The 27,930-nt window shown below is 36.7% G+C and overlaps 1 long non-coding RNA gene across 1 annotated transcript in view; it reads left to right on the forward strand.

The window, feature by feature from the left end:
• The window catches only part of LOC147581775 (uncharacterized), a 150,668-nt gene extending 129,068 nt beyond the window's left edge, over nucleotides 1-21,600 (forward strand). The window contains exon 3 of the long non-coding RNA XR_015250238.1: nucleotides 21,579-21,600. This is a non-coding gene — a long non-coding RNA (uncharacterized LOC147581775). The remainder of the gene's footprint in view (nucleotides 1-21,578) is intronic.
• The last annotated feature ends 6,330 nt before the right edge of the window (nucleotides 21,601-27,930 follow it).

The raw sequence follows: 27,930 nt of genomic DNA on the forward strand, positions 1-27,930 counted from the left end.
TTTCAATATTTCTATAAATATTTATCTATAATTATATATCATACATGGACGTCTGTAACTACATTTACATGTAGTTACATAGCTAAAGTTAGATAAAGAACTTTATTTCAGAGACTATTTCAAAGTCCAGATTAACTTCCATCTATAGATTGAGCCAGGTACTGTAGACCTCTCATCAGGCATTTGCACGTACTCATTCTACTTTTTAAAAAGTGACTTCATTTCTAAGTTTGCTTGGTAAAGTTTTCTTATCCTTCAGATGAGAGTTCAAGCTTTTTTCTTCTTTTAACTTCTCTGAATTTTCAACTCCTTTTATCTCAAGGCATTTTATACCTGTTTTCCATCAGACTTGAACCAGTTATACTTCATATTTAAGTGCTTGATTAGTATCACTGAGAACTATGTAATCATTGTAGTGGTTTTGTACTGTGGGACATTAACTAAGCTGGAACCACATTTCCCAGAATCCCCTTCTCTGAATGTGTCCAGATTAAAATTGTACAGAAGTCATTTTTCCTCTGAAAATTGGTGAAGGGCCAAGCATGACCATAGCTCACCCATACCGTTGCTGATTTGTTGGCTCATCTTGTTGACAGGCGGTAGTAGTCAGTTCTTCAGCTCCTTCAATTTCTCAAGTCTTGAGCCAGGTCCATGTGTATCTTCATGACCAATGAACCAGCATCCCCTTCAGGTCACCATGTAACCCAATTTAGAAGCATAAGAAACACACAAGTATGGGAGTTTGTTAAGAGGTCTATGCAAGGTCTAATCCCTAAAATTAGTTCCTTGTTCTCTGTGTGTCATAGTGGTTCTGCTTCTCTGATGGAGATATGATATGCCTATTCAAGACATGGATCCTTTCCCATTTTAATCTTGGTGATCTTCCAGTGATCTTACACTGGTGAACTTGTAGGAACTTGCAGTTTCCTGCATGCCCAATAAATATTTTTGCTGGAATAAACAAATCCATACCCACTCACTCTTAGTATTCTTAATAGGCACGAAGCAAATACTGCCATCATTCAATTTAACTGGCTCCATTTCAACCAAGATAATCTTGTGCTCCTGAAACCTGATTATTCAAACCAATAGAACAGAATTAGAAGGGTTACTGGAGACAAAGGATGGTGTAGCCACAAGACCAATGTCTCCTTTCTTCTTGATTCAATTGCCTCAGTAACCATCTGCCTCTCATGACAGTGAAGTTTTAGTTATCCTCTTAAAACTGATTTATGTTTAAATTTAAATCAACTATACCATACAATGACTACACAGTGATATAATTGGGCATGTTGTTAAACAAGTTAAATTTGTCCATGAAATGTAACTTTGAAAATGAGATGTGTATTTTAATGAATGACAGAGCTGAGGATGAACTTTATACTGAATCTCTAATGTAGATCTATGGCATTTTCTTTTAGATAAACATGGTAAGAACCTGAGGAGTTATTTTCTTTGAAATTAATGCCATGGTGAATATTATCATTATTATCACCATAAACAGTTAAATCAAATTAGAAATGAGAAATAAACTTTACCCATTGTATTCCTAATTTAATTTAAAACACAAACTAGAAACATAGTTTGAAACACATAAATACAGGTATCAAGTGGAATGTCTAACCATTCCCTGTTTTCAACTGATATATGAATACATTTTAATATCTAAAAGAAAAAAATAGCAAATATTTGCCAGATTTAATAATCCTTTTCAGAAAAAATATGGAATGAGTATTCTACAGGCCCTTTCTTTGTGAACATAAATCCCCCCTCATAAATGTACTTAATAAATCCCCTGTGAAAATGAATAACTAACCTAGTTAGCCATTTAACCAAAATATTCTTGCTCATCACCTCCACAGTTTTGCTGAGGAGAATGACAGAAGGTAAGATCTGATAGTATTTTAAAATTTCCTCTATGTTAACTTTTCCTTAAATCAAAAAGAAGGGCTTGTCATTAGTCTTCTGGAGTAGACAGAAATAATAGGGAGAATATAAATTATTCATATTACCCTTTATATTTTAGAGGATGTTAAATATTCTCTATTTTGAGTAGACTTGAGACTAACATAGCAACAATTGTTATTACAGTGATTGCAGTTTTAGTAAAATGTGTCTGACACTCAATCTTACATGAATATCCCCACAATCCAGTTCTAATAAATTGATTTATTAATTGATATTTCAAAATTGATCAAGAACCAAAGAAGATACACAGATGAGAAATAAGTATATGAAAAGATGTTCAACATTGTATGTCACTAGGGAATTACAAATTAAAACAATGAGATCCTAGTACACTATTAGAATGACCAATATCCAAAATACTGAAAACACCAAATGCTGCTGAGGATATGGAGCGACAGGAACTCTTATTCTTTGCTTGTGGGAATAAAAAATAGTACAACCACTCTGGAGGACAGTGTAGCAGTTTTGTACAAAAATTCTTACCATATGATCCAGCAATCACAGACCTCAGTATTTACCCAAATGAATTGGAAATTCACATCTACACAAAAACCTGTATGTGTACAAACATGGATGTTTACAGCAGCTTTATTCATGACTGACAAAATTTGGGGGCAACAAAAATGTCCTTCAGTGATGAATGCATAAATAACCTATGGTACATCCAGACAATGGAATAGTATTCAGCACTAAAAAAGATATGAGGTACCAAGCAATGAAAAGACCTGAAAAAAACTTAAATGTATATTACTAAGTGAAAGAAGCCAACTTAAAAAAGTCTACATATTGTATGATTCAGACCATATGACATTATGGAAAAGGCAAAACAATGGAGTTAGTAAAAAGAATACTGGGTACAGAGCGCAGAAGATTTTTAGGGCAATGAAACTATTCTGTATGATACTACCATGATGGATACATGTCATTATACATTTGACAAAACCCATAGAATCTATAACATCAAGAGTAAACCCTAAAGTAGACTATAGACTTTGAGTGATAATAATGTGTCAATGTATGTTCACTGATTGTAACAAATGTACCACTCCAGTGCCAGAGGTCATAATGTGTGTGTTTGGAGGGGGGTGGGGGGGAAGGTATAGGAACATTTTATGTACTTTCCTCTCATTTTTGCTGTGAACCTAAAACTTCTCTAAGAAGTAAAGTTTTTTAATTTAAAAAAAGTAGTCCAGATTTGATATGACACTAAAGTTAGCTTGTAAATATATCTTGCTTTTATTCAATATGTAAATATATTGCATTGGGCAATAATTGTGATTAGATTCACAAATTACTGACATGATAATATTTTATTATGGGTATTCCAACTTTTACTATAGAGATTCGAATGGTACCAAAGCTATGGTTCAAAAATCTTGGGTTCTGAACTAAATATTGTGCTTTATATTTTAAAATCAAAGATGATTTCTAAGTATTTTTTCCCTAAATCTAAATTAACTTGTAATAAAAGTCTAGAGATATTCTCCTTTCCAGTGTTCCATTTCATTACTAGTGTTTAGTTATTTTAATGTTCCTCTGAAATTTTTTCAAGCCTTCAGATGTGAGAAAACTATCCACTGGGATGAGAATAAGGTTTCTGACAGAAGATACTTCATAACAAATGGAATTGTCTTGGATCTATTGTTCTTATACTCATCTTGCACCACAATTAAGTTAATTATTCCCTTTCATTTTTGTTACTCCTGCCCTCCCCCCACCATCTACAACACACATATACACACATACTACAAAGTATTTTCTCTTTACTTTCTGAAAATCATCCTCTATACAGAATTCCTTGACAGTGCTTTTTCCTCATTCTTTCTCTTCCCTGTGTCTTACTGTTTCTTTCTCTCTTTCCCTCCTAGTGAGATTTCCCTCAAACTGCCTCTTATAAGTTGTTGTTCCTAGTAGCTCTCTCATCAGGTGCTAACTGTGCCAAAATTTTATTTTCCTTAGTTTCATATTTTAAGATATATCTTCATTCAAATGTAGTAAAACTTTGAAAGGCAGGAAGTCAGCTCAGTGGAAAAATTCTTTGTTTCAAAAAATATGACATAAAGGCCTTCTTTGGATACATAGAAGTTACAGAAAAACACAGTAAAAAATATGTACTCATTGTCTTGGGGAGATACCAGACTTTAAAAACAGACCAAATACTCAGTCCAAATACTATTAAGTAGTCTTAGGATATAATTGTGTGTTGGGATATGTGTTGGTAGAACTGGGTTTTATTTTTTCTTTTTTCATTTGTGAAAGTTGACCAACCCTTTCTTTCCATTGTGGAAGACCACTCAGGGACATCTAACCTGGAGCTGAGTGTTAGCAGGAGCAAATTGGGCCAGAAAGACAGCTTCCAGAGGCAGCTGAGTAATAAAACAGCTCAAGTGACCCTGAAGCCTAGAGTATGGATAACTTGTTGAAAGATGACCCATGGCCTCAGGACACTGAGATAATGTGTGGAAGCAGGGAAACATTCATTGGGGATTCTAGAAATAATTAGGGAACATCGGGGGTCAGCTGAGTTGCTATTGGGTTAGCAGATTTGGGAATAAGAGTTCTATCCTTGCTCCTCTACTTTTCATGTTTTTTTTCATGTTCTTGGATGATCTTATCTAGTCTTGAAATAATGATTACTGAATATGTATCCAAAGAAGTTATTCTTCTTTGACTTCAAACTGTCATTTTTAAATCCTGCTATTCTTAGATGATCCACAGGCAACCAGATACTCAAGCCAGAAACATGGGGGCCATTCAAAATTTCTTTTCTTTCACCACCCCCCACATCCGATCAATTGTTAAATCCTGAAAGTTTTACATACTAAGTATTTATCAGTCCTGTCATTTCATTTCCATAAAAATTACCTCAACTCTTATGGCACTAATTCAAGTCATGAATATGGCTTTGTGCTATAAAGAATCTCCCGCCTAGAATGTGCTATCAATCCCTTCCTTATATCCATAATCTACATTATAAATGGAGAGACCTGCTAAAATATTAATCTATGTATATTCTGCTTTAATGACTCTGCATTATTTACAGCATAAAATTCAGGTGGCTTTACATAGCATATGAAGGCTTCTATCATCTGATCTCTACCTAGTTCTCCAGTTTCACCTTCTACTATTCCCTGCCCTATACTTCACTATGTAATAAAACCACACTGCCTCTAGTTTTGCTTATATACCATTGTATTTCAGCATTCTCTGCCTTCCCGAGCGTGTCCATTTTCATTTGCAATAGTATAGACTATGTGGCTTGGATTCAAAATCTTATGTACATTGGATTTTGAAACTTACTATTGCAAAGTTTAGCTGAGTAGTGCATCTCCTTCCACAGACTGACTTCTGTTCATTTGCACAGGCTTGAAAAGCTCTGAAAAGAAACTCTTCACAAGCAAAATAGACTACATCAGAGAGCCTCTTTCTTCACCACAGTTCTGTGGGCAATGCCAACTCTCATCCAGAGGTGGGTCTGAGGGTAGAACCCCATCCAAACATAGCACCCCACCAAAGTGACATCAGTGCAGCTTAGGGAAAATGCTGGGCATTAGGCCAGTAAAGCTGAAACCCTGAGACTGTGGGAGTAAGAGGAACTGAGAATGAAGCTTGTTCTGTCCCTCCCTACTTCAGAAACATTTTTACCTTGTGAAAACCAAGGTGGCCTGCAGTGGACCAGAAGAAAGAACAAAGAACTACCTAGCAGCCAAAGAACGTTGCTGGCTCCACCACCATCAGTGAGTTCTTATACTTGGAAAGCTGCACACAAGCAAGCAAGGTCGCCAACAGTACTAAGGCTGTGAGGCTGGTTTCAGAGGATAAGTCTTAAGCTCTACCCCTCTGAATTTTAGACAAATAGGAACTGATTAGTAAATATTTTAGAGTTGCTATCCCCTGTTAAGAATCAGAAATATTTAAGGAAGAGAATGAATTTCTAATTATATCATAGGAATCATAAACTGTAGCATTAATGAAAAGTATTTTATTGGTATTTGTATGTAGGTCAACCATGCAAGCACACGTGCACACACACACACACACACGCACGCACACACACACACACACACAACACACAACACAAAACACAAAACACAATACCTGCCCTTACCTGGAATGCTTTTCATACTTTATCTGCCCTGTTTAAATCTTACTCATTCCAATTTAGCTATAATCCTTCAAACTGGCTAAATGGTTTTCCTAGGTGCTCTCACAAAGACAATTAATAAGTAAGTACTCAAGAAATTATGAAAATGAGCATTGCATTCATCCCCGCCAGCTGTGCCCTAAAATTATTGTTACTTCCATTCTTGGGAGCATCTTTTACTAAGGTTTGCTTGTTCTCTGGGGCACATGTGGCATGTTCCTCCCTCTGTCATTCTGGTATTCTACTTCCTAACGCTTATGTTGATGATCTTTGTAACCAGCACTCTCTGTATTCCAACAACAATCTTTAAAATTTACCTTTTATTTATTTATTTATTTATTTATTTATTTATTTATTTACTTATTGAAATTCTTTTTTTAATATGAAATTTATTGTCAAATTGCTTTCCATACAACACCCAGTGCTCATTCCAAAAGATGCCCTCTTCAATGCCCATCACCTACTCTCCCCTCCCCCCCCCCCCCAACAACCCTCAGTTTGTTCTCAGTTTTTAAGAGTCTCTTATGCTTTGGCTCTCTTCCACTCTAACCTCTTTTTTTTTTTTTTTTCCTTCCCCTCCCCCATGGGTTTCTGTTAAGTTTCTCAGGATCCACATAAGAGTGAAACCATATGGTATCTATCTTTCTCTGTATGGCTTATTTCACTTAGCATAACACTCTCCAGTTCCATCCACGTTGCTACAAAGAGCCATATTTAATTCTTTCTCATTGCCACATAGTATTCCATTGTGTACATAAACCACAATTTCTTTATCCATTCATCAGTTGATGGACATTTAGGCTCTTTCCATAATTTGGCTATTGTTGAGAGTGCTGCTGTAAACATTGGGGTACAAGTGCCCCCATGCATCAGCACTCCAGTATCCCTTGGGTAAATTCTTCGCAGTGCTATTGCTGGGTCATAGGATACATCTATTTTTAATTTTTTGAGGAACCTCCACACTGTTTTCCAGAGTGGCTGCACCAGTTTGCAGTCCCACCAACAGTGGAAGAGGGTTCCTGTTTTTCCACATCCTCTCCAGCATCTATAGTCTCCTGATTTCTTCATTTTAGCCACTCTGACTGGCGTGAGGTGATATCTGAGTGTGGTTTTGATTTGTATTTCCCTGATGAGGAGCGACGTTGAGCATCTTTTCATGTGCCTGTTGGCCATCTGGATGTCTTCTTTACAGAAGTGTCTATTCATGTATTCTGCCCATTTCTTCACTGGATTATTTGCTTTTTCGGGTGTGGAGTTTGGTGAGTTCTTTATAGACTTTGGATACTAGCCCTTTGTCCGATATGTCATTTGCAAATATCTTTTCCCATTCCGTTGGTTGCCTTTTAGTTTTGTTGAATGTTTCCTTTGCAGTGCAGAAGCTTTTATCTTCATAAGGTCCCAATAGTTCATTTTTGCAAATTTACCTTCTATTTACATTATATTTATTGGTTGTCTAATACTCTAAACATGAACTATTTTAAGGTTTGTCATCTTTCTGAATTATTTATCTAAGGACTTTTATTTCCCAAAAGAAATATTTCTGCAAGTTTTAGGCACACTAAACTCAGTTCTGCTTAGTTTTCAAAGTAGGTGGTTATTGTCATTTAGCCTATTTTTCATTTATTTACTTACTTATTTTTTGGTTTTGCATTATATCTTCTTTTTGCTTCAAAAGTATATTGAAGATAATATATATCTAGAAATTATACTGAAAATTCCAATAATTATATGATTACTGAATTTCTGCTCTAGGTAAAATTGTTAATTTTTTTTTTTTTTGAGTCATCACATTATTACTTCTTCATATCCAAGACTCAGTCTGACATCTGGTTGCTCTGTGCTACCCTCCAATGCCCATTCAAATGACAGACTTGCCCAAGTCTGCCATATTTGGGTAGGTAGAAAAAAATCATTCTTTTTTTTCTTATATTAAACTCAGACATGTGGTAGAATACTGTATTACTTAATGTACTATTCTTTAATTGCATTTTTCTGAAAATGGAAAACATGCATAGTACAGAAATACCCTATTGTCATGTTCCAGGGCTTACTTAATATGTTACTAAAGAAAACAACGACTTTGTTTTTAATATATTAACATATATAAATCCAGATTCCCATCTAGCCTTTTTTTTCCCCTTTGCCATGCCCAGTTCTCATCTTTCTCCAAATTCTACCTCTTTATAAACCTTTATATTTACTTTATTCCTGAGCATAATCATGCTTCTTCTCATTCTCTGAATTTATTTTGTAATTCTCTCCTCCTCAGTGTGTATGTGCCACATAAGAGTAAGAAGGAAATAAAATTGAAAAAGAATTGAGAATTTTACTTTTGTTTTCATGAAAATGTTTTCTTTCATCTGAAATATGTTCCTATTTATAAGGAAAAGATACTATTTTAGGCCATGAGGACCTCCTAGTCTAGTTGAGAAGATAGGACAAGAGCATATAAAAAAAAAAAAAATTCTAATTAGTATGAGCAATGTGATAAATTAGTGTTATAGACCAAATGTATGTGTCCACCCTCCTCCCAATTTGAATGAAGCCTCAACCCCCAGTGTACCTCTATTTGGAGAGAAAGCCTTTGAGGAGACAATTAAGGTCAAATAAGGCAATGAGGGTGGGCCTTGATCAAATAGCATTAGTGTCATTTTAAGAAGACACTAGAGAGATCACTCTGTCTTTCTCTGCACTCATGTACCAAGGAAAGATTTTGTGAGGGCACAGTGAGAAGGTGACAGTTTCCAAGTCAGGAAGAGAGCTCTCACTAACAATCGAATTTGCCAGCACCTTGATCATGGACTTCTAACCTCCAGAACTGGAAGAAAAGAGTTTTGTTGTTTAAGCCACCCAGTCTGTGATATTTTTTTATATCAGCTGAGCAGCCTAATATAATTTAGTAATATAATAAATGCTGTAGAAAATAAAAAATCAAGACTCTGAACCTTTGGACTCTTTGTATTCTCAGGATCTCAAGACAAGAGGGAAAGGAATATATTGGAGACTTAAGTATGTAAATTTCTATGGAGGAAATCCACAATCCCCTCTCAAACCTATGGTTTTCCTCTAGATAGTGGCAAATAAGAAGGAACATGGGGTATGAGGTGGGAAATATCAGATTTGAGGTGATAGAGCCAAATTTTACAGGATGCCCTATTTTGATGACTAAATGGAGAAAAATATAACAGTAAAGGAGGTGATTAAAGAACAGTCCCCTAGAAGAGAGCAGTAAAATGTGATTTGTCGAAACCCAGAAGATGTCATAAGAAGCAATGAGTGGTTAATATCAAATACCACTGAGAGATGACTTTTTATAGACTGTGAAGATTACTCAGCAATAAACCACAAATAGCTTTAAAAAGCAAAGTGGAAATGAAAACTGCGTTATAGGGGTGAGAGGGAAATTAAGGGGACTGAGGGAGCTTCTACTTGGAATGAAAAATGGGGATTGCCTCAATGTTAAATTTGTCTTCTCAGGATCTAAGATCTGATGCTGGTCAGGAAACTCCAGATGAGCCCCAGCTGCCTGCCTTCACTGATTCTGTTTGAGTTCTTACACTCTGATATTCTATACTTATCTCCGTGCAGCACCTAGATTTCTGAGGTTGCCAGAGACCTAAGGTTCACATAAAGGCCACCCCTTAGTTCTTTCCTCTAGATGGACAGAGAGGACTGGTAGTCCCAATATGGCAACGTGGCACAGCTGAGGAGCACAAGCCTTGGGCTCATCAGCTAGATTTAAATCTCTGTTTTGCTACTTATTTGCTTTGCAAACTTGCACAAATTACTTAAATGCTACAGACATTTTTATCGTAAAATATAAAATGTAATCAACTGTAAAGTTTGGAAATAGTATTTATAAAACGCCTGGTGAGTTTAGAATGAAAGAAAGGGATTCTACTTCCCTTCACTAATTGGCATATGCATTTTTCTTCCTCATTTCCTTGGCTCTCCAGAGTCACTTTTGATCCCTTGGACCACTTTCTCATCTTGTCCCAATTTGAGGTATAACTCTCATTCAGGTTAAGTCAGTTGTGTAACCCTCTTTCCCATGGTACATATTAATAGGAGAATCTTGTGATACAAACATTTGTTTAATGGATACAATGTAATCTAACAATCTAAACTCCTGCATATGGGGCCTCTGGGTCAGTTAAGCTCAGAGCCTGGAGCCTGTTTCACATTCTGTGTCTCCCTCTCTCTTTGCTCCTCCCCCGCGTGTGCTCTGTCTCTCACTCTCTCAAAAATAAACAAACATTAAAAAAATAAAAAAATAAAAAATAAAATTCCTGCATATAATATTTCTAGATTGATAAATTTTTCATTTCTAAATCAATACATTTAACCTCATACTTTAAAAATATGATGAAAATCACTATAAACAATGATTAATAGTATGAGGTAAAGTTGCATTTCGTTATTTTACTAGCTATGTGGCCTTGGGTAATTTACTTAAATTGTCTAGCCTTTGGATTCTTGATCTATAAAACTGACAGACAGTAGTATCTGTCATCTACACTTACCGTGACAACTAAATAACACAAGCAAAGCATCTAGCATGCTGCTTGACACACAGCAAGTATTCAACAAATATTAACACTGAAATCAAACGTTAATAACATGATTAAGAGGGGACTGAGAACTAGCCATGACTGTTTAGTTCTACTTTTTTTCCCAATAAACAAATGTCATGTAGTAATAATGGCATACTAAAAGTTATAAATCAAAAGAGATCTTCATTTTGTGATTATTAGTTGTTTTTTCTTTTTTAAAGAGGGAAGGGTTATGATTCATACTGTCCATGTGGCATCATTTTTCTTCTAGTTCTGTGGAAGAAAGCTAATGATCTTCTCTCTTTCATGCAGTGTCCAGTCATTGTTCACCATATTCAACGAGCGAAAGGGCTAAGCAGATTCCAGAATGATAACCCTTGATGGAAAAGTAATGTTTCTACTTCCCTTTTCTCTAATTATTCCCTTTGCCTTTAAGCATGATAATTTTGGTGCCAGTACCTGAGAATATTAAACATGGTCAATCAATTATAACAAAGACAATTCCCTCCTTATGGGCATGAAGAAACATCCCAATGTATCTAGGGACATTTTGTTTTTCCAATAAACTTTGACACTGCATCCGTTGTCTTTATAAGGCAGCCACAAACAACTGACTGAGTTTATATAATAGATAATCCCTGTTAGTAAACAACAGAAATCAAAGTTTTCAAAATGCGACAATGTTCAAGAAATCTTTTTTCTTTTTCCTTTTTTTTTTTTTTTTTTTTTTGAAGTAGAAAGTATAAGAGGATGAGGACATTTTGGTAAAGGGCAAGTCCTTCTACCATATACATAAACACACAAACACATTGCAGGCAAATCATCCTCTTAATTCAACACTATCTGTGACAGACATTTAAAGAATGCAATCTTTCATTTATTAATATAAACCAGCAGCGTATTATGATGAATCCAAAGAACTGAAGAATTTTTTAAAATATATATTTATAGTTAGAATTGATTTCATATTGTTTTCCAAACAGGTTCAACTTGTAGAATAAGTAGTAATAATATAAGGTTTGTAGCAATGAAAGCCATCATATCAGTACCATGTGGACATTATTAACATTTTTTAAGAAAAGTTGATAATAATATGTTTTGTATTCTCAGAGGGGATCTGTTAAGCAGCGCTATATATTCCCAGAATTATAATTTCACAACTGTTTAAAAATTTAAGAATTTCACATTTTAAATCGAGATGGCTTAATAAAAAAAAAGCTGAGTATAAAAAAATCCTTAGTATCAGAACATACGGTGTCTGGAAAAAACACTTTATCTCTTCCCCACGAAAAAAAAAGCCTCTGAAAATAAATTTTAGCTCACTTCTCTTTTTCTGATAAGTGTATAGGACATGTAATCATGTCCTATCAATACTAAGCCATAAAAGACCCATAGGTAAAGAGATTATCTTGTTTAATGCATACTTAGGACTTAGAAAAAGGATCCTACAACTTGTAGATCTCTAGTAAATATCTATTGAACATGAGGATACTTGGCTGAGGTGATAAATCATATTACTAATAGAGTCAGAGATGCCAAAATGTTACACAATTTATACACACTTCAAGGCCATTTTTAACCATAATGTTAACAAATAGTTGTTTACTGATCACTATATGTTAAATAGTTAACATAACTATTTGTTAACAAATAGTTGTTTACTGTTCATATATATCATCAATGCTCATCATCTGAAGTAAGATTATAAAGTGTATTTGTCTCAAATGAAGGAGTAACATATTTGATTCTAACTATATGCCACCTATACCCATTATTTTTCAAATGGAGGATACCATAATATACAGTACAAATTTAATTCAGGTTAAAAAACAGAAAGATAAATGTTCACTCTACAGACAAAAAAAAAATGCAAAAAACAATTTCTATGGGTTTCAAATCACAAATTTAAGCCCCTAGGTGTATTTCTCATATTGTCTTTGTCTTTGTCTTTTCAATGGATTTTTGGGGGCTGGGAATTGAACTACAAGACCACCAAGTTAACACATAAAATTATGTTCCTAGGATCCTACTAGAGAATCACTCTCTAGAGAATTGGAATAAAACTGTCTCAAAGAAGCCAGGGTGACTTTATGCATTATTCCTGTCTAGATGAAGGAGAGATTTATTTTGGCATTTGTGATATGGGGTGACCTAGGATGCCTGCATACTGTGAAAACACACCCAAGTGATGACTATCAGTATAAGTATCCTGTACATATATACCCAAATCATACAGTAAGACCTCTCAAGTCAGAGAAAGGATTTCGGTGTGAGAAACCTATGAATTAATCAGCCTACTCATGAGGATCCTAGACATTTAAGGAAACCAACACCACACACACACACACACACACACACACACACACACACACACACACACAGAAGGATAAGGGTTGGGAAAAAAAACTGGTCCCAAGGCAAAATGATATTTCAGAAAACACAAAAATATTTTAAAATTCTATTTAGATGCAGAATGATACTGAATACATAAGAGAGACAGACTTTTGATAAAATACTTTTCAGAGAGTCAAAAAATAGTAAAAATTAAAAATATGATATCTGAAATAAAAGATTTAGTAGAAAAATTGGCAAGGAAAGTCAAAGAAATTTTTAGGAAGGAAGGGAGAAAGAAAAGGAGGGAGGGCGGGCGGAAGGAAGGGGGTAGGGGGAAAAGAAAGGAAAAAAGATATGTATTACTGGTCATTATTTTTTCAACTACTGCCTTTTCTTTTTCTCTTGTGTCTACATTGGAACTTCAATTAACTATGTATTGGTCAACCCACTTTTATCCTCTGTGTATCTTAATTTGTCTTTCTTATTTTCCATCTCTGTATGATGTGTTGGATTCATCTCTTCAGACATCTATTTTCCAATTCTCTCTTGTGCTCTATTTTAATATCTAATTTGCTTTAATGACCATATCTTACATTATTGTACATTTATTTTTATCCTTGTACAGACCCACCTGTTCTTTTTCCATAATGTCCATCTTTTGCCTAATGAAAAATCTGTAGATATTTACTTTAAGTATTTCTTTCAGAATGTCTCTATTATCTGTATTCTCAGTGCATGAATCCTATCATTTTTGTATCTACTTTTATTATCTTGGCTATTCATAAATTTTTACTGAGCTCATCTTCAGAGAGTTTACAGTGGGATTTATAGGTTCTCTAGAACAGGAAGGAACTCCTATGATGTGGTTTTACAATCACCCTTTTCAAGACTGAACATATTTTATTTTGGGAAAAGTGGGATTTTAATGGTTATTGATGTTAATTACTCATTTTAGATTACTGTATTACATGAATAGTCTGGGCTATGAGTCCAATTTCTCTCTGGAGGAGTGATTCTTTCCAGCTATGCCCTGAATACAAAGTAAACTAACTCCCTTCCTATTTCTTGCAGCATCTTTATACTACCGGGTGAAGATTTTCTGACTGCTGTTTCATGGAAAAAAGGCTCCTACCTTTATGTAGGGTACTCAGATTTAGCTCCTGTTTAGACACTGGGTAAAAGCATTATCACTAGGCTGAATATATACATTAACTCTCAAATCAAGACTATTACCTTCCACAGTTCAAGAGCCAGAACTTACATTTGTGGCACTGCCAAGACTGTAACTTTGAATACCTGATTTCAATATCTTTAAATATTTTTAATTGTTTGGTTTTTATTCTCCCTTTTCTGTCTGTAATCTAGGACTTTTATGTCCTTAACTTCCAGTTTAAGTGGGTATTTTCTTAAAATTTGGATATGTTTTATCTGACATTTCTGTATGTTGCATACAGTAGGGCAGATTTCCCTCATCATGTCACAATCTGCTGGATCATGTTACATGACACAGTTTTTTTTTTTTTTTGTTTTGTTTTTTTTGTTTTTTTTTTTTTTTTTTGAGAGAGAGAGAGAGCATGAGCAGGGGAGGGGCAGAGGGAGAGGGAGAGCGAGAATCCTAAGCAGGCTCCACGTCCAGCACAGAGCTCAAAAGGGGGCTCGATCTCACAACCGTAGGATCATGACCTGAGTCGGACACTTAACTGATGTAGCCCCATGACACATTTTTAAATGATAAAACAAAATACTTTTCCACATTTAATTTTTTGTGATTTGGGGGGCACTGAAAGTGCCTATTAAAAAGTGCCAATAAAAGTTCCCGTTTATTGTTATTATAATTTTTTTTTTTTTACGATCTCCAGATCTTTATTTTTTTTTATTTATATATGAAATTTATTGTCAAATTGGTTTCCATACAACACCCAGTGCTCATCCCAAAAGGTGCCCTCCTCAATACCCATCACCCACCCTCTCCTCCCTCCCACCCCCCATCAACCCTCAGTTTGCTCTCAGTTCTCAACAGTCTCTTATGCTTTGGCTCTCTCCCACTCTAACCTCTTTTTTTTTCCTTCCCCTCCCCCATGGGTTCCTGTCAAGTTTCTCAGGATCCACATAAGAGTGATACCATATGGTATCTGTCTTTCTCTGTATGGCTTATTTCACTTAGCATCACACTCTCCAGTTCCATCCACGTTGCTACAAAAGGCCATATTTCACTTTTTCCCATTGCCACGTAGTATTCCATAGTGTATATAAACCACAATTTCTTTATCCATTCATCAGTTGATGGACATTTAGGCTCTTTCCATAATTTGGCTATTGTTGAGAGTGCTGCTATGAACATTGGGGTACAAGTGCCCCTATGCATCAGTACTCCTGTGTCCCTTGGATAAATTCCTAACAGTGCTATTGCTGGGTCATAGGGTAGGTCTATTTTTAATTTTCTGAGGAACCTCCACACTGCTTTCCAGAGCGGCTGCACCAATTTGCATTCCCACCAACAGTGCAAGAGGGTTCCCGTTTCTCCACATCCTCTCCAGCATCTATAGTCTCCTGATTTGTTCATTTTGGCCACTCTGACTGGCATGAGGTGATACCTGAGTGTGGTTTTGATTTGTATTTCCCTGATAAGGAGCGACGCTGAACATCTTTTCATATGCCTGTTGGCCATCCAGATGTCTTCTTTAGAGAAGTGTCTATTCATGTTTTCTGCCCATTTCTTCACTGGGTTATTTGCTTTTCGGGTGTGGAGTTTGGTGAGCTCTTTATAGATTTTGGATACTAGCCCTTTGTCCGATATGTCATTTGCAAATATCTTTTCCCATTCCGTTGGTTGCCTTTTAGTTTTGTTGGTTGTTTCCTTTGCTGTGCAGAAGCTTTTTATCTTCATAAGGTCCCAGTAATTCACTTTTGCTTTTAATTCCCTTGCCTTTGGGGATGTGTCGAGTAAGAGATTGCTACGGCTGAGGTCAGAGAGGTCTTTTCCTGCTTTCTCCTCTAAGGTTTTGAGGGTTTCCTGTCTCACATTCAGGTCCTTTATCCATTTTGAGTTTATTTTTGTGAATGGTGTGAGAAAGTGGTCTAGTTTCAACCTTCTGCATGTTGCTGTCCAGTTCTCCCAGCACCATTTGTTAAAGAGACTGTCTTTTTTCCATTGGATGTTCTTTCCTGCTTTGTCAAAGATGAGTTGGCCATACATTTGTGGGTCTAGTTCTGGGGTTTCTATTCTATTCCATTGGTCTATGTGTCTGTTTTTGTGCCAATACCATGCTGTCTGGATGATGACAGCTTTGTAGTAGAGGCTAAAGTCTGGGATTGTGATGCCTCCTGCTTTGGTCTTCTTCTTCAAAATTACTTTGGCTATTCGGGGCCTTTTGTGGTTCCATATGAATTTTAGGATTGCTTGTTCTAGTTTCGAGAAGAATGCTGGTGCAATTTTGATTGGGATTGCATTGAATGTGTAGATAGCTTTGGGTAGTATTGACATTTTGACAATATTTATTCTTCCAATCCATGAGCAGGGAATGTCTTTCCATTTCTTTAAATCTTCTTCAATTACCTTCATAAGCTTTCTATAGTTTTCAGCATACAGATCCTTTACATCTTTGGTTAGATTTATTCCTAGGTATTTTATGCTTCTTGGTGCAATTGTGAATGGGATCAGTTTCTTTACTTGTCTTTCTGTTGCTTCATTGTTAGTGTATAAGAATGCAACTGATTTCTGTACATTGATTTTGTATCCTGCAACTTTGCTGAATTCATGTATCAGTTCTAGTAGACTTTTGGTGGAGTCTATCGGATTTTCCATGTATAATATCATGTCATCTGCAAAAAGCGAAAGCTTGACTTCATCTTTGCCAATTTTGATGCCTTTGATTTCCTTTTGTTGTCTGATTGCTGATGCTAGAACTTCCAGCACTATGTTAAACAACAGCGGTGAGAGTGGGCATCCCTGTCGTGTTCCTGATCTCAGGGAAAAAGCTCTCAGTTTTTCCCCGTTGAGGATGATGTTAGCTGTGGGCTTTTCATAAATGGCTTTTATGATCTTTAAGTATGTTCCTTCTATCCCGACTTTCTTAAGGGTTTTTATTAAGAAAGGGTGCTGGATTTTGTCAAAGGCCTTTTCTGCATCGATTGACAGGATCATATGGTTCTTCTCTTTTTTTTTGTTAATGTGATGTATCACGTTGATTGATTTGCGAATGTTGAACCAGCCCTGCATCCCAGGAATGAATCCCACTTGATCATGGTGAATAATTCCTTTTATATGCCGTTGAATTCGATTTGCTAGTATCTTATTGAGAATTTTTGCATCCATATTCATCAGGGATATTGGCCTGTAGTTCTCTTTTTTTACTGGGTCTCTGTCTGGTTTAGGAATCAAAGTAATACTGGCTTCATAGAATGAGTCTGGAAGTTTTCCTTCCCTTTCTATTTCTTGGAATAGCTTGAGAAGGATAGGTATTATCTCTGCTTTAAACGTCTGGTAGAACTCCCCTGGGAAGCCATCTGGTCCTGGACTCTTATTTGTTGGGAGATTTTTGATAACCGATTCAATTTCTTCGCTGGTGATGGGTCTGTTCAAGCTTTCTATTTCCTCCTGATTGAGTTTTGGAAGAGTGTGGGCGTTCAGGAATTTGTCCATTTCTTCCAGGTTGTCCAATTTGTTGGCATATAATTTTTCATAGTATTCCCTGATAATTGTTTGTATCTCTGAGGGATTGGTTGTAATAATTCCATTTTCATTCATGATTTTATCTATTTGGGTCATCTCCCTTTTCTTTTTGAGAAGCCTGGCTAGAGGTTTGTCAATTTCGTTTATTTTTTCAAAAAACCAACTCTTGGTTTCGTTGATCTGCTCTACAGTTTTTTTAGATTCTATATTGTTTATTTCTGCTCTGATCTTTATTATTTCTCTTCTTCTGCTGGGCTTAGGCTGCCTTTGCTGTTCTGCTTCCAGTTCCTTTAGGTGTGCTGTTAGATTTTGTATTTGGGATTTTTCTTGTTTCTTGAGATAGGCCTGGATTGCAATGTATTTTCCTCTCAGGACTGCCTTCGCTGCGTCCCAAAGCGTTTGGAATGTTGTATTTTCATTTTCGTTTGTTTCCATATATTTTTTAATTTCTTCTCTAATTGCCTGGTTGACCCACTCATTCGTTAGTAGGGTGTTCTTTAACCTCCATGCTTTTGGAGGTTTTCCAGACTTTTTTCTGGGGTTGATTTCCAGCTTCATAGCATTGTGGTCTAAAAGTATGCATGGTATGATTTCAATTCTTGTAAACTTATGAAGGGCTGTTTTGTGACCCAGTATATGATCTATCTTGGAGAATGTTCCATGTGCACTCGAGAAGAAAGTATATTCTGTTGCTTTGGGATGCAGAGTTCTAAATATATCTGTCAAGTCCATCTGATCCAATGTCTCATTCAGGGCCCTTGTTTCTTTATTGACCGTGTGTCTAGATGATCTATCCATTTCTGTAAGTGGGGTGTTAAAGTCCCCTGCAATTACCACATTCTTCTCAATAAGGTTGCTTATGTTTATGAGTAATTGTTTTATATATTTGGGCGCTCTGGTATTCGGCGCATAGACATTTATAATTGTTAGCTCTTCCTGATGGATAGACCCTGTCACTATTATATAATGTCCTTCTTCATCTCTTGTTACAGCCTTTAATTGAAAGTCTAGTTTGTCTGATATAAGGATGGCTACTCCAGCTTTCTTTTGGCTTCCAGTAGCATGATAAATAGTTCTCCATCCCCTCACTCTCAATCTAAAGGTGTCCTCAGGTCTAAAATGAGTCTCTTGTAGACAGCAAATAGATGGGTCTTGTTTTTTTTATCCATTCTGATACCCTATGTCTTTTGGTTGGCGCATTTAGTCCATTTACATTCAGTGTTATTATAGAAAGATATGGGTTTAGAGTCATTGTGATGTCTGTATATTTTATGCTTGTAGTGATGTCTCTGGTACTTTGTCTCACAGGGTCCCCCTTAGGATCTCTTGTAGGGCTGGTTTAGTGGTGACAAATTCCTTCAGTTTTTGTTTGTTTGGGAAGACCTTTATCTCTCCTTCTATTCTAAATGACAGACTTGCTGGATAAAGGATTCTCGGCTGCATATTTTTTCTGTCTAGCACACTGAAAATCTCGTGCCAATTCTTTCTGGCCTGCCAAGTTTCAAAAGAGAGATCAGTCAGGAGTCTTATAGGTCTCCCTTTATATGTGAGGGCACGTTTACCCCTTGCTGCTTTCAGAATTTTCTCTTTATCCTTGTATTTTGCCAGTTTCACTATGATATGTCGTGCAGAAGATCGATTCAAGTTACGTCTGAAGGGAGTTCTCTGTGCCTCTTGGATTTCAATGCCTTTTTCCTTCCCCACTTCAGGGAAGTTCTCAGCTATTATTTCTTCAAGTACCCCTTCAGCACCTTTCCCTCTCTCTTCCTCCTCTGGGATACCAATTATGCGTAGATTATTTCTTTTTAGTGTATCACTTAGTTCTCTAATTTTCCCCTCATACTCCTGGATTTTTTTATCTGTCTTTTTCTCAGCTTCCTCTTTTTCCATAACTTTATCTTCTAGTTCACCTATTCTCTCCTCTGCCTCTTCAATCCGAGCCGTGGTGGTTTCCATTTTGTTATGCATTTCGTTTAAAGCGTTTTTCAGCTCCTCGTGACTGTTCCTTAGTCCCTTGATCTCTGTAGCAAGAGATTCTCTGCTGTCAGCTATACTGTTTTCAAGCCCAGCGATTAATTTTATGACTAGTATTCTAAATTCACTTTCTGTTATATTATTTAAATCCTTTTTGATCAGCTCATTAGCTGTTGTTATTTCCTGGAGATTCTTCTGAGGGGAATTCTTCCGCTTGGTCATTTTGGATAGTCCCTGGCGTGGTGAGGACCTGCAGGGCACTTCCCCTGTGCTGTGGTGTATAACTGGAGTTGGTGGGCGGAGCCGCAGTCAGACCTGATGTCTGCCCCCAGCCCACCGCTGGGGCCACAGTCAGACTGGTGTGTGCCTTCTCTTCCCTTCTCCTAGGGGCGGGATTCACTGTGGGGTGGGGTGGCCTGTCTGGGCTACTTGCACACTGCCAGGCTTGTGATGCTGGGGATCTGTCGTCTTAGCTGGGGTGGGTAGGCAAGGTGCACAGGGGCAGGAGGGGCAGGCTTAGCTTGCTTCTCCTTAGGTGATCCACTTCAGGAGGGGCCCTGTGGCAGCAGGAGTGAGTCAGATCCGCTGCCGGGGGTTTGGCTCCGCAGAAGCGCAGAGTTGGGTGTTTGCGCGGAGCGAGCAAGTTCCCTGGCAGGAACTGGTTCTCTTTGGGATTTTGGCTGGGGGATGGGCGGGGGAGATGGCGCTGGCGAGCGCCTTTGTTCCCCACCAAACTGAGCTCTGTCTTCCGGGGGCTCAGCAGCTCTCCTTCCCTTTGTCCTCCAGCCTTCCCGCTTTCTGAGCAGAGCTGTTAACTTATGACCTCCCAGACGCTAAGTCGCGCTTGCTGTCGGAACACAGTCCGTCAGGCCCCTCCGCTTTTTGCAAGCTAGACTCGGGGGCTCTGCTTGGCCGGCGAGCCGCCCCTCCGCCCCGGCTCCCTCCCGCCAGTCCGTGGAGCGCGCACCGCCTCGCCGCCCTTCCTACCCTCTTCCGTGGGCCTCTCGTCTGCGCTTGGCTCCGGCGACTCCGTTCTGCTAATCCTCTGGCGGTTTTCTGGGTTATTTAGGCAGGTGTAGGTGGAATCAGACACCAAATCTGCCAGAACCTTGATGCTGGACTTCGTAGGCTCCTGAAATAGGTGACGGCCGCTTATTGTTTAATGCAGACGCCTGCAGGAAGTCCCCAGGCAGCACCCACTCCTCTCTACAGCCCTGTTATTATAATTTTTTAGAAGTTTCTATCAGTTTCTGGAAATAAATATTTATTTGCTCCTAAAAGTGATACAAGCTTATATTTAGTAAATATAAATTTATTCTTAATTCTGTTAAAATATAATAAAATGTCCACTTTTAATCAGGTGTTACTAATACATTCATAGTTACATAATGTCTAAAAAAAGAATACATTTTATTCCTCAATATATTAGTTCTAAGTTTACCATTCCCTACCACATTCCTAATAGTAGTAAATAATTAAATGGTTAGATTGCATATGGGAGCATTTACTCTTTTCAAAGTACTTTGACTTTTTTTGTGAATGTCATAAAGCCTTGAAATGTGTTTACTATCTTCCCAGTTTTGCCCATGAGGACATAAAAAGCTTGGAAAGGTCAAGCTTCTTGCCCAAGATCATAATGCTAGCAAAGTACCAAGTCAAATCCCTAATGCAGGTCTTCTGTCTCCAAAGCCCACACTCTTTAAAGTAGAGTGGAATGTCTTTTGTGTCTTCCAATTAAAAATACTATAGTTTGGTGAAATCACATTTGTATTTTCTTGCCTAGGATAAATTATAAGTCATGGTTGTAATTTAACTAATATAGCTATGCCACTGGTCACAAGAAATCCAAGTTATTTTGAATGGGTGGATGAAATTTGTTAAAAGTGAGATTTTTTTTTCTTATTGTCATAGTGTTTTCTGGCTGTTGTTACAGGCTGATAAATTATCAAGATTGCATCTTATTTTGGCAAAAAAATCAGCAGAAAATTAAAAACTTGGAGTATGAGCCTACAGCTGTGCATCCTGCATAGCTGACTGAAGACCACAGGGTCAAGGTCAGTGGAAAACCTGCCTCATTCCCTCCAACAGATGCAAACTTACATTTGGAGAACTTGTGCAATGGTCTAGTAATAACAGGATATTTCTCTGTGGACCAGATTTTTTTTTTTTTTTTTTATGAATGCGACCTACTGCTAACATTTCTTCTTCACATGCATATTTCCTTTCAGTAGGAACTCAGTGACACAATGAAATGCTCCAAGAATTACAAAACGGAATTTTTACATTCTACATGTTTCAGTATTTCCGTGTTGCCTTAAGTGAATCACAAGACCTTATAGCTTACTTGGTCCTGCAGTCCTAGATTCAAATGATTCTGAGCTTTTTAAAACTCAGGTGTTAACCTTACTGGGCTGGGCTTTTGGAATCTTTCTCCATTACCGTTCATTTTCTAAAACTCTTGACTAAGGTATGATATTCAAATTAAAATTGAACCAAAACAATCATGGTACTCATGACTACACCTTCCTTTCCAGAATTTCCTTCTAGAGGTATTTCAAGGTAAAAATACTTGTATTACACAGCACCTGCTATATACCAAAAGTGCAGACAAAAGTGCTTTACTTATTTTTATTTAATTCCTCCAACAAACCAATGAGGGAGATAGACTACAACAAAAGATACTGAGGCTGAGAAAGCTAATAACCCATGCATTATCACAAAGGTAGTTAATGGAGGAACTGAATCCTAATGCACAATAAAAAATAACTCCTAATTCTGCAAACTGCTAAGCTTCTACTATCTGTTTTCCAAATATTAAACAGAGTTCACTACTGTAATGTCTTGGGTATCATCCAAAATAAATTCAATAGCATGCTTGGATACTTTCCAGTGGTTATTCCCCTGAACTTTGCTTTCCTTTTGAAACAGGCTTTGCCTTCTCTTTGGGAAGAGAAAGAGAGAGGTGCCTAAGTTGAAAAACTTTATTCTCCCACCCATAAAGTGATCCACATCTAAGTCTGCCCATGCCTCCTTCCTGATTGTCTCCTTGGATACATTTCCCTTTGCCTTGTCACTCTGACCAAATCATCTGCTATTCTCTGGACCCTTGAAGGCTTGTACTTGCCTCCACCCTATTGGCTCTTTCTCTTCATGTCTCTCCTGTCATTAAAAACTAACAAAAGAAAAACCTAAACCAATAAAAATAGACAATAGGAATAATAAAATCCTTTGTGCTCATATACACTTTTAATTATTGCCTTCTTTTATTTTTTTAATTGTCTTCTCCTTTATTAAAAAATATATGTAATTCAGTTTGTTTTTCATCCATTCATTCCTACCAATGCTATAATCTTATTCCCTCTACTATTACCAGCTAAAAGTACTCTCACTAAGGTCACCAATGACCTCACTACTGCTAACATCAAGGGAAAGATTTGTCCTCCTCTTCTCATCTACAACATTTGATGTTTTCATTTACTCTCCCTTCTTTGAGTCTGACGTTAGTAGCACCCTCTGAATTCCCTACCAGTTATCTTACTATTTATTCATTCAAAAATACTTATGAGGTCAATATTAAATGACAATAAATGAGACACAGAAAGTTTCTTCCCTCATGGTGATTTCAGTCTAATGGTAAATACAGAAAAGACAATTATATGGAGCCAAAACAATTATATTTGAGTGTTAAATTGAATGAAGTACCAGGTATCATGGGAACACAAAGAGATGCTCCTAATTCAGGCTTTTCCTGGTGGCCATATACATCCCCCTTAGCTTTCACTTTCAAAGAATAATGATTTTCAGTATTTTTCTTCAGCTCAGAACTATCTCTGGAGTACACACCTATGTGTCCATTTGCCCACTAGACAGCCGGTTTTACATGCCACAGACACTTCAAATTCAACATGTACTAAATGGACTTCAATATATGACCAGTCAAAATGAACTATTCCTTTTTCATTCCTTACTTTGATTAGGGCATAATTGACCTTCAAAATTTGCCAAATATAAAACCTAGTGGTTATACTTGCCTCCTATCTCTCCCTTATATCCCACGTCAATAAACTACCAACTCATTTTGATCCAGCCACTTATATGTGTCATTTCTTTCCACTCCCATGGCTACCATTACTGTTCATGCCACCAGAATCTCTCACTTAGGTAAATTCAGGAATGTCCTAACTGTTGTCCCTACCTTTAAACCAGGAGTTACCAAACTACAGCTTATGGGCAAAATTCAGTTTACTGTGCATTTGTGTAAGCAAAGTTTTACTGGAACACACCTACACCCTTCATTTACTTACTGTACATGTCGGCTTTCACACTATAACAACAGAGTTGAGCAACTGTGTTAAGGACAATATGTCACACAAAAACAAAAAGATTTACTAGCAGGCCCTCTACAGAAAAATTTTGATGACTCTGGTCTAAATTGACTCTCTTCAACCTCTTTTCCATTCTGCTGTTAAAACATCTTTCCTAAAAAGTATATATGTTCATTATACTCCTCCCATTTAAAATTAGGGAAGTTCTCTCTATATCTTTCAAAGTGTTAGAAGTCCTCTTCTGTTTCAGGATAATGATTGATCTGGTTGTTCTAGGATTAATAGGAAGTCTCCACTGTTGCTTACTCTTAAAAGTAGGATTTCTGTATTAAAGGGTAAAAGCATACGTAATTTTATATTTCCAGATGTTTTACCTTTTTTTGTATTCTTACCTAAAATGTATGTGTTGTTTTCTCATAGTCTTATCAACAGTATATGTGGTCACAATCAAAAATTTTGCCCTATCTTGCCAATACTATTGCCACCAGAGTTAAGTAAAGGTGATAAAAATGGGCCATGGAGTCTTCTAACAGGTTAAAGCTGGATGCTCTACAGTAAAAGACTCATAGAATGCTACCTCACACCATACCTGTTCTGTTCTAAAGCTGAGATCTGTTATGGTTTCTTCTCCAAGGAGGACATGGTCCTGAAAGCAGTTTGTCTAGACCTGAAATAACACAACCATTAAATCAATCTTTTATTTAACTTTTCCCTCTGGTGTATCAGTAAGGGGGTGGTGAAAGTAATGTGGGAATAAGACACATGGACAGCTGAAGTTTTGTAAGTTTGGTTGTGTCATAGTGTAAGATTTTTGGACCCAAAACATATACATATTCTAGAAGCGTTTAATGTAAGCTTTCACACCAAGCTCATTAGCTAGCACAGATTAAAATTTCAAAGTCCCTCTGTGATTAAGAAAGCCCCTGCTTAATTTTCATTCAAATTTCTTATCTCATATAATAAATGGTGTACTTCTAAGTCTTTTCTAAAAGTACAATGTGCCTTTTTTTTACTACCTCATGTTTGTAATACCTTTCTTCCTCTTATGCAGCTAATTCCTTCATATTCTTGAGACCCAGATGTGAGGGCGATCTGGCTGCGACATCTGTCACCCCATTGATCGCCAGGGTTGATGCAGCTGATCCATCTGGCTAGATGGGTGTCCCCTCCTTCCCTCACCACTCCATGTGCATCTCTCCTGAAGCTACACGCTCGGTCAAAGAGGAAAACCTTCCCTGATAGAGGAGAACCGTTCTTCAGTGAAGGGTACATGAATAGCTGTGCTCCCCTGCTAGAACCTCCAAACAAGCTCATATTCTTGAGATCTTATTCAGCAGCACTCACCTATCCTTCATGTCTAACCCAGGGTAGTACTTTCAGAGTATTCTGCATGTGCCTAGCATTTATTTCAAATAATTTTAAATGTCTGCATAATTCTTTGCAGTACACTCTGTGTATTATACACGTTATAAATTTCTTGACAATAAAAAGTGGGTCTAGCCACTGCAATTCCAGATCCATTATATATAGTAGTTACTCAATAAGTATTAGTTCAAAGAATAAATACCATGAAAACACTACTAAAAAAACCTGAATCTGTTATTACAGACACTTTAGCATCAAGGTAATGAGAAAGTACTTTTGATGACAAGAGGTTACCAGAGTCAAAGTGCAATCATTTTTATGCTATACCCATTTATTAATTCATGTGGGAAATACTTATTAAGTATGTTCTAGACTGAAAAGATCCTAGGGATATAAAACTATACAAAATCATATAAGATTACTGTTCTTCATGGAATTTATGAGTGGGAGGTAGGTAATCACAAATAGGGTATATAATTAGAAACTGAACTGAGTTATATGAAGAAAAAGAACATGGTTTCATAGGAGTGAATTAAAAATGAATCTGGTTCACCCTAGGGTCAAGTATACTGCCTTAAAGTAGTAACCTTTAAGCTAAGCTCTGAATGATTAGTATCAGACACAGGTAGAGGAGATGGAGAGCTGTCTAACATGAACAGTGTAGAGAGATAACATGGCATTTTGAGGAGTTAAAGAGGACAGTATGGTTGGAGTAGAGAATAAGCAGGATCATGGTAGCATTAAAGTTGGAAAACTAGTTAGGAGAAGACTATACAAGATATTTTACTTGAGGTGCCTGAATAGCTCATCAGTTAAGCATTAATTCATTCATTTATTTAGGTTAATATTAATATTATTGTGGTTGTGTTTTCTTAAGTCTTTAGTGATAGAATTTGAAATATTTATGGATAAAATAATTTGTTGCTTGAGATTCATTTCAAAATAATATGGAGGAAAAATTGGCCATGACTTGGTAGTTATGAAAGCTATGTAACTGGGAATTCATTACATAATTTTTTATTTTGAATATGGTTGAAATTTTCATAGTAAATGATTACAAAATAAACAGAAGGATGACATAATTTTTTGTGCCCATTTACAAGCCCATTCTTTGCTCTAGTGTAAAAAAATGGATTGGAAAGAGCCTAGGTAAATGGGAAGGGTGGCAGAGAAGATGTGGGAGACTTAGTTGATAGACTATTAATTAATCAATACACATAATCCCCTGCTCACATTACACCTTAGCACAAGCATTTCACTTTTTCCTATAGATCAGGATAATGCAGCCATCATACAGAAGGATTCTGGAGTTAAATAAGACTTGGGTTCACATCCTAGCTTTGAAACTTAATAGCTGTGTGGCAGCTGCCTCATGGCAGAAACTGGAGGGTAATGCAGTTATGTGGTTATGTGGTTAAACCAATAAATAACTTTTACCCTAAGGGCCTAGACACTGTATATAACAGGAAACCAGAATTTCCCTTTTAAAAAGAACCAGGTCCATCTCATTAAGATGAATAATTTTTAAATGCTATATCCTGTATTTAAATATATATATATATACATATACATTATATATATACAAATATATACAAATATATATATATTTAAATATATATTTAAACACATATATATTTAAATATATATATATATATACACACAAATACACACACACACATATACATTACTTAAACTTTTATTCTGAAAGATACAGGCTTGGCATTTTAAACTGTCAGGTAGTTTAGAGAATTGTAGATGTTATTAAAGACCCTCCACCTCACTTCTCATTATTTCAGAGCCAAGTCAGTACCCTAGGTGATTTTAGTGGCCAAGAATATAACTTACTCTTTAGTTCTTATCGTTACAGCAGTTCATTTTGCAACCCCATCTTCTGCCACTGATCCAAGATTTCCCCATTTTATTTTAAAGTAAATATCTGGAAAGTACAGGAGAGCAAAAATTTTTATTTATAAATTTGGCAAATGGAATATCAGCAAAGCCAAAGAAAAAAGTCTGTCAGAAATATTTTCTTCTCAATTTCATTGATGACATTTCTGTCAGGTTTTTGGAAAGGCCATAACATGCAGATGTTAAATGCTTAGTTGGAATTGAAAACTCATGTCCATTTCTCATGGTCAGGAGTGAATCAAGTAGTCTGTCTACAGCTCTTGCTCTGATTTTTATGAAACTGACCATACGGAATTTTACATTAAGGTGACTGAGCAATAAATAAGGTTAACATCACCAGTGCTTTGCTGCAGAATAACTCCCAATATTGCTTTGTGTGGCTCGACAAGAATCAGTTTTTAAGGTCTGGTTCAGTTAGAGACTGATGTGGAAAAATAATCCATGGCTCTATAATGGGAAATGAAAATGACTGCTAATTGTGTCAGACAGATTGCTGAAATCAGACAAGGACACTGTCTTAATATATTTCATAAAGTGGCAAGTACACTGATTGCACACATGAAAACTCCTGAAAAAAAGATCTAAAAAAGGAATAAATCACAGAATTCAAGGCCATACTTTAAGCACTGCCATTCTTAATATCGACCTTGTAACTGTAACCAATATGGAGAGCAAAACAGTGCATGC

Source organism: Puma concolor, chromosome B1 (assembly GCF_028749965.1).
Source record: "Puma concolor isolate L17-30 chromosome B1, mPumCon1.1.hap2, whole genome shotgun sequence".
Taxonomy (NCBI): Eukaryota; Metazoa; Chordata; class Mammalia; order Carnivora; family Felidae; genus Puma; species Puma concolor.